Here is a 17,780-nt window from a genome sequence, read left to right on the forward strand (position 1 = left end):
TACTCCTTTACCGAGATCCTAACCCTAACCCTAAGCATGTCTGCACATTTCAATGAACTACAGCTCAATGTTTCCTGTTCCATTGATAGAATGACAGAGATATGTGGGTAATGTAGTGTAAAACGTTTAGTAATGTAACAATAAATGTTAGAATAAATAATATCTTTAATGGAACTGGATATCTAAATGTGTTCATTGTGCAAACCTTTATGACATATATGAGGGACAGCCTGAAATTTGATATTTTACTGTGAGCACTTTAAAAATAACCTTTATGCCAGCTTTCCATATACAGTGAGGAAGATAAGTATTTGAACACCCTGCTATTTTGCAAGTTCTCCCACTTAGAAATCATGGAGGGGTCTGAAATTGTCATCGTAGGTGCATGTCCACTGTGAGAGACATAATCCAAAAAAAAAAAAAAATCCAGAAATCACAATGTATGATTTTTTTTAACTATTTATTTGTATGATACAGCTGCAAATAAGTATTTGAACACCTGAGAAAATCAATGTTAATATTTGGTACAGTAGCCTTTGTTTGCAATTACAGAGGTCAAACGTTTCCTGTAGTTTTTCACCAGGTTTGCACACACTGCAGGAGGGATTTTGGCCCACTCCTCCACAAAGATCTTCTCTAGATCAGTCAGGTTTCTGGGCTGTCGCTGAGAAACACGGAGTTTGAGCTCCCTCCAAAGATTCTCTATTGGGTTTAGGTCTGGAGACTGGCTAGGCCACGCCAGAACCTTGATATACTTCTTACAGAGCCACTCCTTGGTTATCCTGGCTGTGTGCTTCGGGTCATTGTCATGTTGGAAGACCCAGCCTCGACCCATCTTCAATGCTCTAACTGAGGGAAGGAGGTTGTTCCCCAAAATCTCGCAATACATGGCCCCGGTCATCCTCTCCTTAATACAGTGCAGAAAAACACCCCCAAAGCATGATGCTACCACCCCCATTCTTCACAGTAGGGATGGTGTTCTTGGGATGGTACTCATCATTCTTCTTCCTCCAAACACGTTTAGTGGAATTATGACCAAAAAGTTCTATTTTGGTCTCATCTGACCACATGACTTTCTCCCATGACTCCTCTGGATCATCCAAATGGTCATTGGCAAACTTAAGACGGGCCTTGACATGTGCTGGTTTAAGCAGGGGAACCTTCCGTGCCATGCATGATTTCAAACCATGACGTCTTAGTGTATTACCAACAGTAACCTTGGAAACGGTGGTCCCAGCTCTTTTCAGGTCATTGACCAGCTCCTCCCGTGTAGTTCTGGGCTGATTTCTCACCTTTCTTAGGATCATTGAGACCCCACAATGTGAGATCTTGCATGGAGCCCCAGTCCGAGGGAGATTGACAGTCATGTTTAGCTTCTTCCATTTTCTAATGATTGCTCCAACAGTGGACCTTTTTTCACCAAGCTGCTCGGAAATTTCCCCGTAGCCCTTTCCAGCCTTGTGGAGGTGTACAATTTTGTCTTTAGTGTCTTTGGACAGGTTTTGGTCTTGGCCATGTTAGTAGTTGGATTCTTACTGATTGTATGGGGTGGACAGGTGTCTTTATGCAGCTAACGACCTCAAACGGGTGCATCTAATTTAGGATAATAAATGGAGTGGAGGTGGACATTTTAAAGGCGGACTAACAGGTCTTTGAGGGTCAGAATTCTAGCTGATAGACAGGTGTTCAAATACTTATTTGCAGCTGTATCATACAAATAAATAGTTAAAAAATCATATATTGTGATTTCTGGATTTTTTTTTTTAGATTATGTCTCTCACAGTGGACATGCACCTACGATGACAATTTCAGACCCCTCCATGATTTCCAAGTGGGAGAACTTGCAAAATAGCAGGGTGTTCAAATACTTATTTTCCTCACTGTATGTCTGAAAACTGTGGCCAACATTATTTATTAAACATAGCCTAAGCAGTTGTCCTGCCGATTTTCTCTTTGATACACAAACCGGACTTTGAGTTACAGCCATTTGAAATGTGCATTTGTTTGCTCTTCTGGGGGCTGTTGCTGGACCCCTGGGGGCAGTACAATCTACACAGATCTACGCACACTATTACTATTACACAAGGATAATGCACCATTCAGTAAAACAACAAAAAACAGTGCCAACATTTCCTTTTCACCCCCTCTGATTGCTGTTTATATGCCTGACATAATGTCTATGCTTTCATTTGAAAAGCAGTAGTAGATGTACTAGAATGATCAACATGGATCATCTTCAATTATCCTTTAAGTGCAAGATAGCCCACTGCAGCCTCTTGTTATTCAAAGTTTCCCTTTATTTTACTGAAAACTGACATACATGCAAGTATGTGCAACTTATGTTGCATTGTTGTCCCAAATATCATTAACCAGATAAAATGTTTTATGTCCTAAGATAATCATGGTCATTAATTATATGCAATTGTTTTTAAATTATGAACTAAACTAAATAAATAAGAAATTAAAATTTCTCAAATAAAAATGTCTATTTACTGTACCAAACACCACTTTCAATACACAATATTCACCATACTTTATTAAACAACACTTTATTGGAGGACAAAGCATAACGTTGATAAAGTAGCATAAAGAAAAATGAGATTCAAGATAAATAAAAATGTCTTCAAAAATACATTAGCATCATATTGATCCATTCACAGCTGCTGAAGCCACACAAATGAGTGCCAGAGAATCATATTCAGTCACCTACAGAACACAGATTTGATATTGTGTTGGAAAATAATGATTCATTATTACAGCTAAACTGGTTTCTTGCTCTTCCCTGTACAGTACATGTCTCTATCGTGTTCATGTTCTTCTTCCTCGTCTAAACAGTTTGTTCAGTTGTACCCTACAGTACAACAGATGAACAGAAGATGTGATCACTGATGTGGTGTAGCTTTTTCTCAACCAGAGGAAGAAGTCTCAACATCCCATTGTCAGGTGTTCTCCAGTCCTGGGGCTCGTTCTTCGTACGTTGCTTATTACATCCGAGATCAAATGTATGGCAAGCCGTTTTAGCTTAAATTGTACCCAGCGTTACTCGTCGTAATTGCATTTTTACTAGTAAGAATTCAATTAGAGAGCTCTACAATTCAATTCTTACTAGTAGCAATTACAATTAGAGAGCTCTCTAATTCAATTATTACTAGTAAGAATTACAATTACAGAGCTCTCTAATTCAATTATTACTAGTAAAAATAACAATTAGAGAGCTCTCTAATTCAATTCTTACTAGTAACAATTCCAATTAGAGAGCTCTACAAATTAATTTTTACTAGTCATATGTCTCCATTGACTTCCATTCATTTTTAATTACAGAGCTCTACAATTGAATTGTTACTAGTAAGAATTACAATTAGAGAGCTCTACAATTAGAGAGCTCTACAATTGAATTGTTACTAGTAAGAATTACAATTAGAGAGCTCTCTAATTCAATTATTACTAGTAACAATTACAATTAGAGAGCTCTCTAATTCAATTATTACTAGTAACAATTACAATTAGAGAGCTCTACAATTAAATTCTTACTAGTAAGAATGCAATTACAGAGCTCTCTAATTGAATTTTTACTAGTAAAAATACGAATTAAAGATATGTATAATTGCAGAGCTCTGTAATTGAATTAAAGAGCTCTGCAATTGCATTCTTACTAGTAACAACTGAATTAGAGAGCTCTCCAATTGGAATTGTTACTAGTAATAATAGGATTAGAGAGCTCTCTATTTAAATTGTTACTAGTAAGAATTGAATTAAAGAGCTCTGCAATTGCATTCTTACTAGTAACAATTCAATGGTAGAGCTCTCTAATTGTAATTCTTACTAGTAACAATTCAATTGTACAGCTCCGTAATTAAAAATGAATGGAAGTCAATGGAGACATATGACTAGTAAAAATTCATTTGTAGAGCTCTCTAATTGGAATTGTTACTAGTAATAATTGAATTAGAAAGCTCTGTAATTGTAATTGTTACTAGTAATAATTGAATTAGAAAGCTCTGTAATTGTAATTCTTACTAATAATAATTGAATTAGAGAGCTCTCTAATTGTAATTGCTACTAGTAAGAATTGAATTGTAGAGCTCTCTAATTGAATTCTTACTAGTAAAAATGCCATACAAATGACACATCCAAGATGATATCATCGTGCTAATCATGATCCGGCTAATTGGGTTCTTCGAACACACCTGTTGTTTATGATTAGTATCGCTGCATTGAGTTATCTGAGATAACTGCGCGTTCATGCGCTGGTTTAAAAGGGGATATGTATCGATAGTAGAAACATTGATCAGCAACGCTGCTATTGGCTGTTCAGCGTGGCCAAAGAGCGCGCACAGTTTTTCTCCTCAGCAGAGCAAGATAGTCGAAGTTTATTCGGAATTTTAATGTTTAATCAAAACGCCAGGGAACACCTCAAAGTCTGCAAAAGCTAGGAGAGAGGGCTGGCAAAAAGTAGCAGACAATTTAAATCCATTAGAAGTGGCCATGTTATTTGTTTTTATCACTTATTAGCCTTATTTGTATTTTAATAATTGCATAATTACTTTGTTCATTGTAATGTCAGAGTCACCACACTAGAACATGGGAACAAATAAAAGTGAAGAACAAAAATATTCTACATAATGGTAATTTTTAGTTATATTATAGTCTCTTCTCTTCTATAAAAGGCACTGTTAAATAAATGGTTGTCTGTTTATAAAAGCAACCAAGAAAAAGGCTGAGAAAAAAAGAAAGAAAAGATCTTAGTAGCCTACACTGTAAAATAATTTGCTGCATTAAATTAAGGCCATATAGTCATTTCAACTGTTAAATCTTGAGTAATGATGAATTGCTTTGACTTGTGAAAGTGAAAACTGATAAACTTATGTTAATGTAAAAATATTTTGCCATGAGTTATTGATCACATGTTTCCCAAGTGTAGTTCATTGTAATGTCATTGTGTTTTCCTCTTTTGTGCAATTTTACATAATACACCAACACTTGTATCTGTTCACAAGAAAGTGGCTGAAATATGTGCAGTAAGTGGACATTTTCTAACTTTCCAAAAGAAAGAAAGCATAAGACTCTGTAATGTCCATTTGTTTCCATTGCACTGGACAGTGAATAAACCCTCTCAGATAACTGTCATATGGAGGAACTAGCCTACCTGCAAGTGCATAAATAACTTTACTTAATTTATACTTGTATGCTTTATGGCTGCAATATAAGTTGCATGATTCCACATCTACAGAAAGGCCTACAGAAGAGTCTGCACAGACAGAGGAGACATAGGCCTACAGGTGGGCAGTGTATAGCCAACTTTTCCTTTTTATTTGTTGAATGAGGCATGTGTCTAATATCTCTTGTTGCAGGCACTTGACCACTGGCTTTTCTTTACAAAGAACAATTGAAATAAAACTCAAGGAACTAAGCATATTTGTCTTTTATTAAACATTTAATGAAAAGTGTGTTGTTGTTTTTTTTGGCAGTGTTGTGTAATATGGCACATGCAACAATGTCACAGGCCCTGTCAGGTGTGCAACCCTCAGACTTTTCAGACACTGAAATCTTCCCTTTAGTTAGCCAAAGTTCATTTCATTGTGTGCCCTTGTGCAATGAGCTAGAGCTGCATTGTAACTGGTTTGGGTCAGGGAATGGGTCTGCAAAACACCTGTCTGCAGGCAGGAACATGTCATAATCACCTATGAAAAAATGCAGTTCTGTTAGGATTAGCATAAGTGTACGTAATACAGTGAGCTTGATATTTAATTGTGGAACTTTCCTTACCACTTTCAAATAATGTGCATAAATGTGAATCTCTGAAAATTCTTAAGTCATGCACAGATCCTGGCCATTTTGCTTTCACATTTGTGATATGGAAGATTTGTCAACTGCCTTTTTTTTATTTGATATATTATTAATCTGGAATATTAAGAATCACAATAGTAACTGGGCTGCACATTTACATTGTGAACCCCCTTTCTGTTCACATAATCCCCTTCATTGAGGCCTTGATGGCAGTCTATGGTCTAGCCTATAAGCCTGAGTGACATATATACTGTAATCAGCATGGTCATGATTGCATGATTTTCATAAAAAATTATGATAGCCTAAAAAAAATAAAAAAATAAAACTGCTTAAAAAAAACTGCTTTACAACATTGGGTCTTAAGTGGCTTGGAAATGCCACAAAAAACAACAACCTAAAACTGTTTTTTAAACCTAAATCGCCAGGTAAACTCCGAATGACACGACAGACAGCACTTTCCATAAAGTTCTCCACATCTCCAATAGTGTAAAGGAAAGAGCCACTCGCAAATAATCTTAGGGTACAGTTTGTGCTGTAGCCTAGTTAAAGCCCGACTCCGACAAGTCGAAAATAAATGTGCGTTTCCAACAAATTAATAATGTAAACGACAATCTCACGAGTCACGAGAAAAAAATATATCTCTCAGAAAGTGCACTACCGTGCTTCCCGTATCAGCTCCGCTTATGAAGCCGGGATCTAATCCTGTTTACATGAAATAAGCCTGCTCCCGAGCAGGTTTAAGTTTGCGCACCTGTTGCTATGACAGCAAGTCCCGGATGAGCTTCGAAGAACCAAACAATCCAAGATCATGCCAAATCACCAACAATCAAATCCAGCTAACTGAGTTAGCAACGTACGAAGAACGGACCCCAGGATGAGCTTCGAAGAACCAAACAATCCAAGATCATGCCAAATCGTCAACAATCAAATCCAGCTAACTGAGTTAGCGACGTACGAAGAATGGCCCCCTGGTCTGAAAGTAAAACAAAAAACACAAACAATTCAAATTAAGTTGTTTAATGGACAGTCAGGTCAGCTTATGTTCTGCGCTATTTAAAGCAGTGATGGTTTACTCTGGCCCTCAGCGTCCACTGTCCTGCAGATTTAGCTCCAACCTCAAACCCTCCTGCCTATTGTCTAGAAGTAAACCTGAAGACTTTGGTTAAAATTTTCAGATGTGCTCGATTAGGGTTGGAGGTTAACTCTCAACTTCAAAAAGTAGATTGCAAAGGGCCAGAGTTGCCTCTCTGTTCCTTATTTAAATTTACAAAGCAGCAGTCAGTACATATATATATATATATATATACATATATATATATATATATATATATATATATATATAATATTGCAGCACATAATATAAGCTAAGTACTGAACAAAAACAGTTTTACCCATATCAACAGCAACCTATTATAAAAGATCTTTAAGAAAGACATGGTCTCTTTTGAGCCTTTGCTAGTGATGCTCGATACTTTCCAGACAACATACACTTCTGTCACTTGTTTCAAGAGCTTCACTTGGTCAAAAACCAAAAATTGTCATCAAATTATGTACTAAATATTACAGCATTGTTTCAATAAAAGACATACCAATGGACTCGCGCACCTTTCTGTCTTCTTTGGGCACCAGATGTTCCTTCCTCACCCGAAACAAAGGACTTATTCGATTAGCTTGCGTTGATATAAGGACTGGTCTTCCTTCTCTGCTGTAAAACAAGAAAGTCTCGACTTACTCTATGTGCAATTACTATTGTTCTTTAAACATAAATTAAGACAGTTACAAATAAGTTAATTTATTGACGATTCAGGAGAGAGCATTTGATGAGTAAATACTGATTGAAATATTCTAGAAACTTTACCTGGGAAGGGCTGATCACGGCAAGATTCGCTGCGACTCACTAGTAGCTCTTGTGAGGGTTGGCTCTTAAAAGAGCTGTTGAGTTTGATATTGTAGAGCTTTAAAAAAAAGGACTAAGTAATCCTGCAAAACAGAAAGGAAGGTAATTTTAATATATTACTTGCAAATAGTCAGTTTATCCATAACTGTAGGATATGTTTTCTGTAAAGAGTGTTGCATAATTAAATGTTAAAAGCATTTTTATGTAATTAGTTCACTGATATGTGGGCATTTCTATGAATAAAAGTATGTCTTTAATAGCAAGGAATAATCATATGAACTCGTTTAAAAATAACATGATTTACATGCAAACGGGACAGTTATCAGCAGTGTAACTGATCTGATTATGACAAAATAATCGAGTATCTGATGTCATGTGACAAGTCAGATTAGCTTTTCCACACTTGCAAACAGAGGTAGGTTATGAGGTGTTGAAAGACATCATGTATCACTGGAACATAAACAGACAGGGACCAATTTGGAATAATTGTAATAAATACAATGCAATTAATATAAACTTTCTGACAGTGTGCGGGACATCCGACTACTTTCCAAGAAGGGGCGCAACTGATTTACAAATATCGCGATAAATATGTACAGGAATTGAGGCAGTAGCCAATGACAGCATTAGGAGTAGAAGCTGCAAGATTGTGTACGAGTATACAAATACGTACGAGTATCGTACAAATTTGACAACTTGTTAAATCTTGTGAATTATTAAGGCTTTCAGAGTATGTTCGCACTGATTGGGCTATGGGTTTTGTGAGAAAAGGTGTAAGAAACAACAAATGCTTGATAAACTGTTTGATTTAGGGTTAAAACCAACACATACCATTGTGAATATTTGCCTATGCAGCGGTCCGTCTCCTCCGTTTACTTCTCCTCAAACAATAATGGGCTGACTGAGTCCGACAGGTCCTTTTGGTCTTTTCAGCTGAAAAAAAGAGAAAATAAAATATCATTATGTATAATATATAGGATAATTTAAAGGAAAAAGTACTGATTTACCTTACAAATATTGGATGTTACATTATAAAGCATTGAAAGCATGGTAAGTGTTGTGGTTAATATGCATTTACAACAAATATCACTTTAAAACTATCAATACTGTGGTAAAAGCATGGTAATTTTGTGATTACTGTCCTTTACTACACCAATCACAGTAAAACTAAGGTTACTGAGGTTTAAAGCATGGTAAGTTTTGTGGTTACTGTCCTTTTACCACTATCACAGTAAAACTAGGGTTACTGTGGTAAAAGCATGGTAAGTGTTGTGGTTACTGTGCATTTACAATAAGTGTATCACATTAAAACTACAAATAGTGTGGTAAAAGCAGGGTAAGTTTTGTGATTACTGTCCTTTTACTACACTTATCACAGTAAAACTAATGTTACTGTGGTAAAAGGATGGTAAGTGTTGTTTTTACTGTGCTTCTAATACAAATACAACTTTGGAACTAATTGTACTACTTTAAATCTGATATGAATATGATTAACTGATTGAAGTAGGCTTATTATAGCACGTCACGTGACAGACAGTGTTTAATCACCCTGTTTTGAATTAGAAAGCAATGAAACGCAAAGCCTCCGTGGCGATGACAGATATAATGCAGTGACTGAAGGTGAGCTAATCTGATTAATATCGACAAACAGAAAAGGCATTGTATCAAACATTATTAGAACAGCGTATTTACTACTTACCAACATCTGGCACACGTGAACTGATGCCAAATATCGCGATGAATCGGAACGAGACTTCTTCAGCGCGATTTCCTACTGATAAAATATAATTTTAAAAATATCAATAAAAATACATAAACCATGATAACATAAGATCTCGTGAATAAATGTTGATTAAACAGCTTCTCTGCTGTGATATCACAAAAATAACGAAATAAACGTGTCCGTGTCACGAATCAATAGACTAAATTACGTGACCATTTCAAGAACTGCTGTGAGACTGGGTTGTTGTGGCACCTTAAAAGCGTGGAAATAATTCCTAATTTATATTAAAATGAGTGTATACTGAACATAATTTACTCATATTTTCACTTTTATAACCTTTTAATAAACACACATCTGGAACGGAGAAAAATTAATACCCCTTAGCGCCTCTTGTGGACGTTTCACCCGAAAAGTGCAGGGAAACGTACCAGGAGGTAGGGGAGAGTGGGGTGAGTTGTGCCAGTTTTTACTCAAAGTGACTTTAAAGTGAGGCCATGACAAGTAATGCCTTCAACTTAAGGATGTACATGTATTTCAGGATGTTGTGCATCCCTGAGAATAATAACTTTGGATCTGAAATAAATAGTTTCAGAAATATAGCTTTTGGGAAAAAAGTGGTCTCATGGCACAACTTGCCCCTGGTGCGGGGTAAGTTGTGCCTTTTGGGGAAATATGTTGGGGTAAATTGTGCCAGTGCTTTCTGAAGTAAAACAGAACATTTTACTGTTATGAACCGTATGCTATATGAAAGCAAGACAAATTCAATACAAAATGACTAATTTAAGGTTTATTTAGATATTGTCACCCTGGAATACCATAGCATGCGTTTTTCCTACTATGGTCAATTGCATAGGGATTTTGTATTGAACACAACTCTGGATCACAGTGTCACAGAGACAAGGGGGCGGGCTCATTTTACTCAGACGACCAATCAGTCTCTCAGGATCATTGTGAAGCTATCAAGCTACGCCCTAGCAACCATTTAGAGCACCATAGCAACACAATATATGATATTTGTGAATCATTTCAGGCAAAAAAGTCTTTGGCAATAGATGCCTGTTGACAGAACGCTGTCTGTCAATTATGTAACATAAGAATAAAGTTACTAGGCTAATTTCTAAACATCCTATTGTGACTTAGGCCACTTAAAAACTGAATAAAACTTCTCTTTATTAACATAGTGCAAACTCAAAACTGAAATCAGTGTTAGCTAAATTAAACAAATAGCAGGTAGGCCTAAGTCAAACACTGATGAGGCATGCCCATCTCCTCACTTCTCAAGATTATCCCCTGTGAGTATGTAGGTCTCTAGGTGGTCTGGATCTGGCACAACTTACCCCATGCCCTTTGGCACAAATCACCCCAGACCCACAAGTTTGAATAATTAGCATGATCCAGCAGTTAAGAGCTAACATCATGCTAACTGTATAGACTCATTGTGTAGCCTACTAAAGCACTAAAACATGTGTGAAATGTTTTCAAACTTGTCTATAATTGTCCAGACACTACAATCAAAAAACCTTAATCATAGAAAATTTACTTTGAAAGGGAAAAAACAGTTTTTTGCACTAAAATGTGCTTAACTCTCATGCCATGTATCTCTCTTCTTTGGAGGATGAGTAAAATTGATTGCTTTTCAAAATGATGTGGTCACATGACCAAATTATTCTATGGTTTTCCAGAACAAGGGGTGGAACTACTTCCCCCCTGGCACAAATCACCCCACTCTCCCCTACATATTATTTCAGGTTCTGCAAAAATGTAGTCAGAGTAACGTATTTCCAGTGAGACTGGGTTGAACATATCACAAACAATGAACCTTTGAGAACCAGCAAAGAATCAAAATCACCTTAAGCAGGGGCAGACAACCTTAACGCATTTAAACCTTGAAAAAGATAATACTTGCATTGATCTTTGTTGCTGAACAGGAATGCGTTTGTGTGAGTGTCCGTTCTCGGTGTGTCCGTTAGTTGGAAACGTTTCTTCCAGAGCTTGTGTCGTTCGCGGGAAGTTCAAACAGTTCCCTTTTAAGTAGAGTTGCCGAAAAATTCAGTTTAAGTCCGTTTTGCTCGTAGGTAGAAATGAATGAACACGAGACTAAACAAGGCAAGAAGCCGGAGATACGACTAATACAAAAAGCTAAGAAGCAAAAGTAAAACACAAAACAAAACTGAGAGCGGATAAACTTGAAGAAGAGGAGAGAAGACAAAGCAAAGACAAGACAAGACCAAACAAGAACTAAGAAACAACCATGGCGTGTGCATCCTTCTTTAAGGAGTTCGAAGCCTACCCCTCTTTTGGGTAGTTAAGACATTTTGAGCGGGAAAGAGTTTCTTTGTCTCCGCTTGACGCTTAATTTGCATGGTTTATGACGGTGTTAGAAAATTGATAGTGATCTTTTTGAAGTTCACAGTGGAGTTTGGAGGTGTTTCTGTTAAACTTCCACTCGGCCACAAACGTGTCAAAGGGGCAATTTGATTCAGACTCATCGGCGCTAAGCTGTGATTTACATTTATGAGGTCAATGGTTAAAAGGATTTCTGAATCTTAAAATGACAAGTCATCATGAGTTTGTTCATACGCTACAGTTGCAATGTTTTCTTTGTCAGATTCCTTTCTAGCTCCTCATGTCTTTCTGGTTATCCTCTTTCCAGTCAACTGTTGACTACACTGCTTTGTACAAAAGCTCTCATATACTCACCCACATTATTTGGAAATGAGTTGGTGGGGAAGTGGTTTGGAGCCCCCACCCTTGTGCTGCTCTTTAAAGGGGCAGGAAGTTTGTGTAAACTTTCTAGTCTACACAAGGCTGTGAATGCTCCCTTGATTGATAGTGGGATTGATAGAAAACTAGACTATTTTTAGCAACGTTTTTGAAGTTGGACACAAAATATGTAGAATACATCTCTCTCATACATATTATAGGCGCATAGGGCCAGATTCTAGACACAAGTTACACTGTGTGCACTAAAAATAAATGAGGTAAGAGGACACATGCTACCAATTACATGAGGTCTTTAATTAATTTAAAATGTGGTGGTGAGCTCTGGTGTAGTTGTCATATGGGCAGTTGTTGATGGTACTGTGTAGGGGTGTAACGGTTCACAAAATTCACGGTTCGGTTCGATACGATACACTTGTGTCACGGTTCGGTACGGTACGTTTTCCATACAGCAAAAATAAATAAATGCCAGAGAAATTTCCTTGAATTAATTTTTTTAATTATTATTTTATTTAATGAAACTAACATCATAAAGTATGATATTTTTTTTGCTTTTTTTACTGACCAATAATGGAGCTATACTTGACTCTTCTTATGAGCATATAAAACAAAACAGCTCCTTGGACAAAATTAAATGTAATACTGTAATAGTAGGCTAGTTATAAACAAAGGTTTATTTTAGTTCAGATTAACATTTGAGGGCAGCAATTGTCAGCATTTGCCAGTTGCTGTTGTGGTCGCGCCAGCCTCTATGAGCGCGCTTGCCACCCGTGACGCGCCTTCATTTGAAATAACGAAATTTTGGTCGGCAGAAAAAATGGTCCAACGAACCGTTCGGTACGTAATGCGTACCGAAAACCGAACCGAAAGCCTCGTACCGAACGGTTCGATACGAATACGCGTATCGTTACACCCCTAGTACTGTGGTTATAAATTTGGTGGTAATTGATGTAGTTGTCAAGGGGGCAGTTGTTGGTTGAAGCGTAGTTGTTGATACCGTGGTGGGGACTGATGTAGTCCTCAGAGCTGTTGTAGCAGTGGTGGTTGGAAGCAAAGCTGTGAGTTGAGTAGTTGGTGTTGTGGTCATGACTTGTGTGGTTGTCTGGGTTGTTGTAGTTGTTTGAGTTGTTACTGGAATTGTTGTTGGAGTAGGTGTGGTTGTTGTTTGTAAAGCAGTAGTTGTTGTAGGTGCTGCTGTTGTCGAGGTTAACTTTATTGTTGAGACTCCTGTGGTGTGCAGTGTGGTCATGGGAACAGTACTTGTAAGGACAGTGGTTGTAGTTGGTAAAGTTGTGAGGCATATTAATTGCTCTTCTGTTAAAGAGGATATTGATTGATTTTCCAGGTCTTTTGGGGACTCACAGACATCTGAAGGTTTTGATTTAATCTTGTCTTCATTGTTCTTTATCCATTCAAAGAATGATTATTTCCCAGTTTAAGTGTTGAAAGAGACTGAAGTTTTTCAAAGTCCTTTTGTTGTAATGACTTTAAATTGTTATTTTGAAGATTCAGTTCAGTCAGTTTCTCAAGACCTTCAAAAAAGTCTCCAGATATCATTGAAAACTGGTTTGATGAAAGGTCTAACTTCTTGAGCTTCTTAAGTGGGCTGAAAACTCCATGTGGTAAGTCAGTGAGATTGTTATGGCTTAGACTCAGTTCAGCCATTTTAGGCATTTCTCCAAAAAGGACAGTGGGAAGACTTCTAAGTTGATTGTTATGCAGAGTCAGAGTCTTTAATGAAGAGAAACCAACAAAAAGATATTGCTGCAGTTCAGTCAAAAGATTGTGGTCTAGATAGAGTTTGGATAATTTACTTTTGTGTGGAAACAAATCAGATTTTATAAATGAGATTTTGTTGCCTTGCAAGGCTATCTCTCTCAGATCAGGGAGAGGATCAAAAATCCCATCAGGCATAGAGGTCAGCTGGTTCTCATAAAGCCTGAAAAGTTGCAAGTTCTTAAGTTTGGAAAAGAGAGATGTCAAAACAGAACTAAGGTTGTTTCTTGGAAGATGAAGAAGTCTGAGATTCTCTAAACTGTCAAATGTCCTCTCCTCAATAGAGCTAATCTCATTCATATTTAGACTTAGTTCTTGAAGCTTTTTTAAATAATCAAATAACCCATTTTTAAGGCTATGAATTTTGTTATTTTTTAGAACAAGTTTTTCAAGGTTGCTGAGATCCTTAAAAACACCCACAGGTAATGATGTCACATCTGTGCCAGATATCTCAATGGTTGTGACCAGGGCCGTCGCTAGTGGGGTGAAAGGTGGTGACAATTATAGGGGCCCCCACTGCCCAGGGGGCCCCACAAAATCCAGCAGTTATACTATATAGGCCCCTGTTGAATGAAAAATTCTAATATTTATATTAGTTGTATGCCTGAGATTTAAATGAAAACCACAAAAACATGCAATTTGGTTAAATATTTTTTCCAAATATCTCTTACCTCCCTATAAATGGTTTAGTCCGATCTAAAGTATTTATTAATTATTCAGTCAGTGACAAACATCAGATGGACCCAATAAAATAGTAAGTCCCACCCCAGCTCGTGAACAGAACCAATCAGAGATGAGGCGGCAGGTCCTGAAGTTAACGATGAACTTGGTGGAAGAGCAGGAGATTGACTGACAAAATGTCGGGGAAAAGAAAACATAAATCAGGGTAGGCCTACCAGAAACTGTATGAAAAGAAGGAGAGGGAGGCCAGGAGAGTTGTTGTATCACAGTCGATCAAGACGTTCTTAAAGACAGGTTGTATTGTTATTTCGCTGGGAATAAGAAAACTACCGTCTACAGCCTGCCGGTACTGTCACTCTCCATTAGCCTATCGGTGCGCACCATAATCGACCGAATGATTACATGGTCAAAATTCCTATCTTTTTACACTATTGTAAATAGTTAAAAAATTGACACGAGTCACGACGCATTGCATTATGCACCGGACCTGCCGGCTGATGATGTTTTTATTAAATCAAGAAAACACGAATACAACACATTGCACTTGAATGAATAAATTTTAGCTTTATTTAATAATATTATCTTTATTAAAAAATAAGACAATAAATGACTTTATTTTTTAAATTTGACTGCATTCTTGTCAATTTATAAATGTTTACTTTTTGATTTATGAAGTATAAAAGACTGATGGGGGAAAAAACATTACTTTGCTGCTACTTTTAAAAAATGGGTTTTATTATTATTTAACAATTTATTTTTATTAGTTGTCATTTTTATATACATGTAACTTTTTACAACAACATCACCATCTTCTGTTATATGTGGGCCTCCATACTCATCTATTTACAGTATGTTATCGATGGAGGGTGGAGGGGGCCCACATCAATATTTTTTCAGGGGGCCCCAAATCCTCTAGCTACGGCCCTGGTTGTGACATCAGGCAAACCCTCAAAGGCTCCGACTTCTATGGACGTAGTTGAAGTACCGAGAAATTTGATTTTCTTTATTTGAGGGTTTTTAGAAAGAGCTCCTTTTGGTATGACAGGAATCTGACTGTTTACAAAAAATATTTCATTGGCTCCATCTTTAAATTTTTCGGGGATTGCTGTCACAGTTTTGTCATACACGTCTTTATTTTTGCAGTCTTCACCTGGTCGACATATATCCTCAGTGCAGCTCCAGTGCAAGTGCACAAGTATGTAAATGAATACCAGTGCACTTTTTAAATGGATATGCCTGTTGAAGAACAAAACATTAACACTAAATTTAGTTTTTAGTTCAAAGCCATACAAAGCAAACTGTATAGCCTGAAAATCTAAAATAACTAAGATAAATTATGTTCCCATGACTCAGGGACACAGGGCCGTAACCACAGACACTGAGGGGGACATTAGAAACAGACACGTTTTCTCACTCAATATTTGATTCTTTCGATCTGATTTGGTTATTAATGCTGCTCTGCTGCACTAAATTTTTAGGCTGCTCTGCCCCAGCTGTCTATAGGAAACCAATTGAAAAAAGGCACCTCTCACTGCAAAAAAACGCATCAGGTGTGATCGGGGCCTAACAGTGCTCATCAATGTCAGAATGATTGAGATGGCAAATCAAATCAAAGAAGACAGGGCTTACTGTTCACAGAAGACAAGTACAAATTCCATTGCAACACTTTAGTTCAGTTGCGTGGTAAGGTCATCCAAAAAATGAAAATCCGGTCATTATTTACTTATTATTTTAAGTTGTAACAAACCTGTTTTTATTTATTTCTTGTGTGGAACATAAATATATATTTTGTAGAATGTGGGTAAGCAAACAGTTTCCTGTCCCCTATTGACTTCCATAGTATTTTTTATTTATTTCTATACTGTGGAAGTCAATGGGGACTATTAACTGTTTGGTTACCAAATTTCATCATAATATCTTCCTTTATGTTCAACAGAAGAAATAACTTCATGCATGTTTAGAACAATTTGAGGGTGAGTAAATAATGACAGAATTTGCATTTTTGGGAGAACCATCCCTTTGAAATAAAAAAATAAAAAAACAATTTCATAAACAAACAAACAAACAAATCTCTTACTGCTTACAAGTCACTGAATTTACACCAAATCAAAATTATTTTTTATATATATTTTTATTTATAAATAATGCATACAAGTAAAACTATAGTCTGAAAAAATAAAATGTTTCCTCTCTTTCACAATACTGAAAACTAGCAAGCATTTTTTTTTTACTTACCTATTCATCTCTGTTGAAGCTGAATTACTTTTCAGAATGTGTTCCCAGAAGAAAATATAAATATATGTGTTGCTCTACTCTTATCTATGTAACCGTATGCTTCTGTAGTCTGCGTTGTGTTGGAAATCAGTGAAGAACGACAGGAGAGCGCCGGATTGGGTCTGCATAGATAATGTATTTTTATGTAGACAGGCCGTTACGCCAGCTTCAGCTCACACATCAGCAACACTGTCAACAAAAATAACATTCCCAAATATACCGATCCACAACGTATTTATATTGTATACATATGATCTTACATCTGTGAATAATAAAATAAATAAAAACAACTTAAACATCGTGTATTTCTGTGTGTGAATTATTTTCAACCAATGCTAACAACTAATATGTAGCATGGAACACAGCATACCTCTTTGTTCGGGAGAAAGATTGAACAAGATCGCTAAAAAAGCAATACGGCAGATATGGCTGCCTGGCCCAAACCACTTTGTTGTAAACGGAAGGGGGGAAGGTTGAACCATCAAATCCTTACAGACCCTTTTTAATATAATTTTAGAAACACTTGTTTAAACAATTGTCGAACAGCCTTAAATGTATATTAACAGGAAAATCATTTAAAACCATTTTAACCTCGTTACATCTACACATCCCGTTTACTGCATGGCTATAAGGCAGCAGCAAGGGTGTGGACAGTTCGTTGTCTGTTTTAAGAGATAAGAAAGTGGAACCATCCATCGATCTCACTTTCAAAAGGTAGGCCTATCTCAAAACACAATTATTTAGAGACATTTCTCAGTTTATTTAATTCTCTTCTGTTAAAATATTTATTTTCTTTATTATTTTGTGGCCATTTTTAGACTGTTCATTTCCTTTATATATTTAAGCATGAATATGTCTCTGCAAAGTTGAAATATAGATAAAAGTCCCCTAAATAGCAGTAGAATTTCTTAGATGGGAATA

General features: G+C 36.7%; 1 pseudogene across 1 annotated transcript; it reads right to left on the bottom strand.

Moving 5' to 3' along the window:
- Nucleotides 1-3,548: 3,548 nt before the first annotated feature.
- On the bottom strand, nt 3,549-16,984 carry LOC311092743 (annotated as a pseudogene). Its single transcript, XR_014609643.1, has 7 exons — nt 16,821-16,984; nt 15,488-15,821; nt 9,384-14,402; nt 8,516-8,617; nt 7,646-7,767; nt 7,377-7,492; nt 3,549-6,760 (listed from the first exon to the last, which is right to left on the bottom strand). The product of XR_014609643.1 is annotated as an uncharacterized misc_RNA (transcript).
- Between the last annotated feature and the right edge of the window lie 796 nt (nt 16,985-17,780).

This window comes from Abramis brama (assembly GCF_963993115.1).
Source record: "Abramis brama genome assembly, chromosome: 11".
Taxonomy (NCBI): Eukaryota; Metazoa; Chordata; class Actinopteri; order Cypriniformes; family Leuciscidae; genus Abramis; species Abramis brama.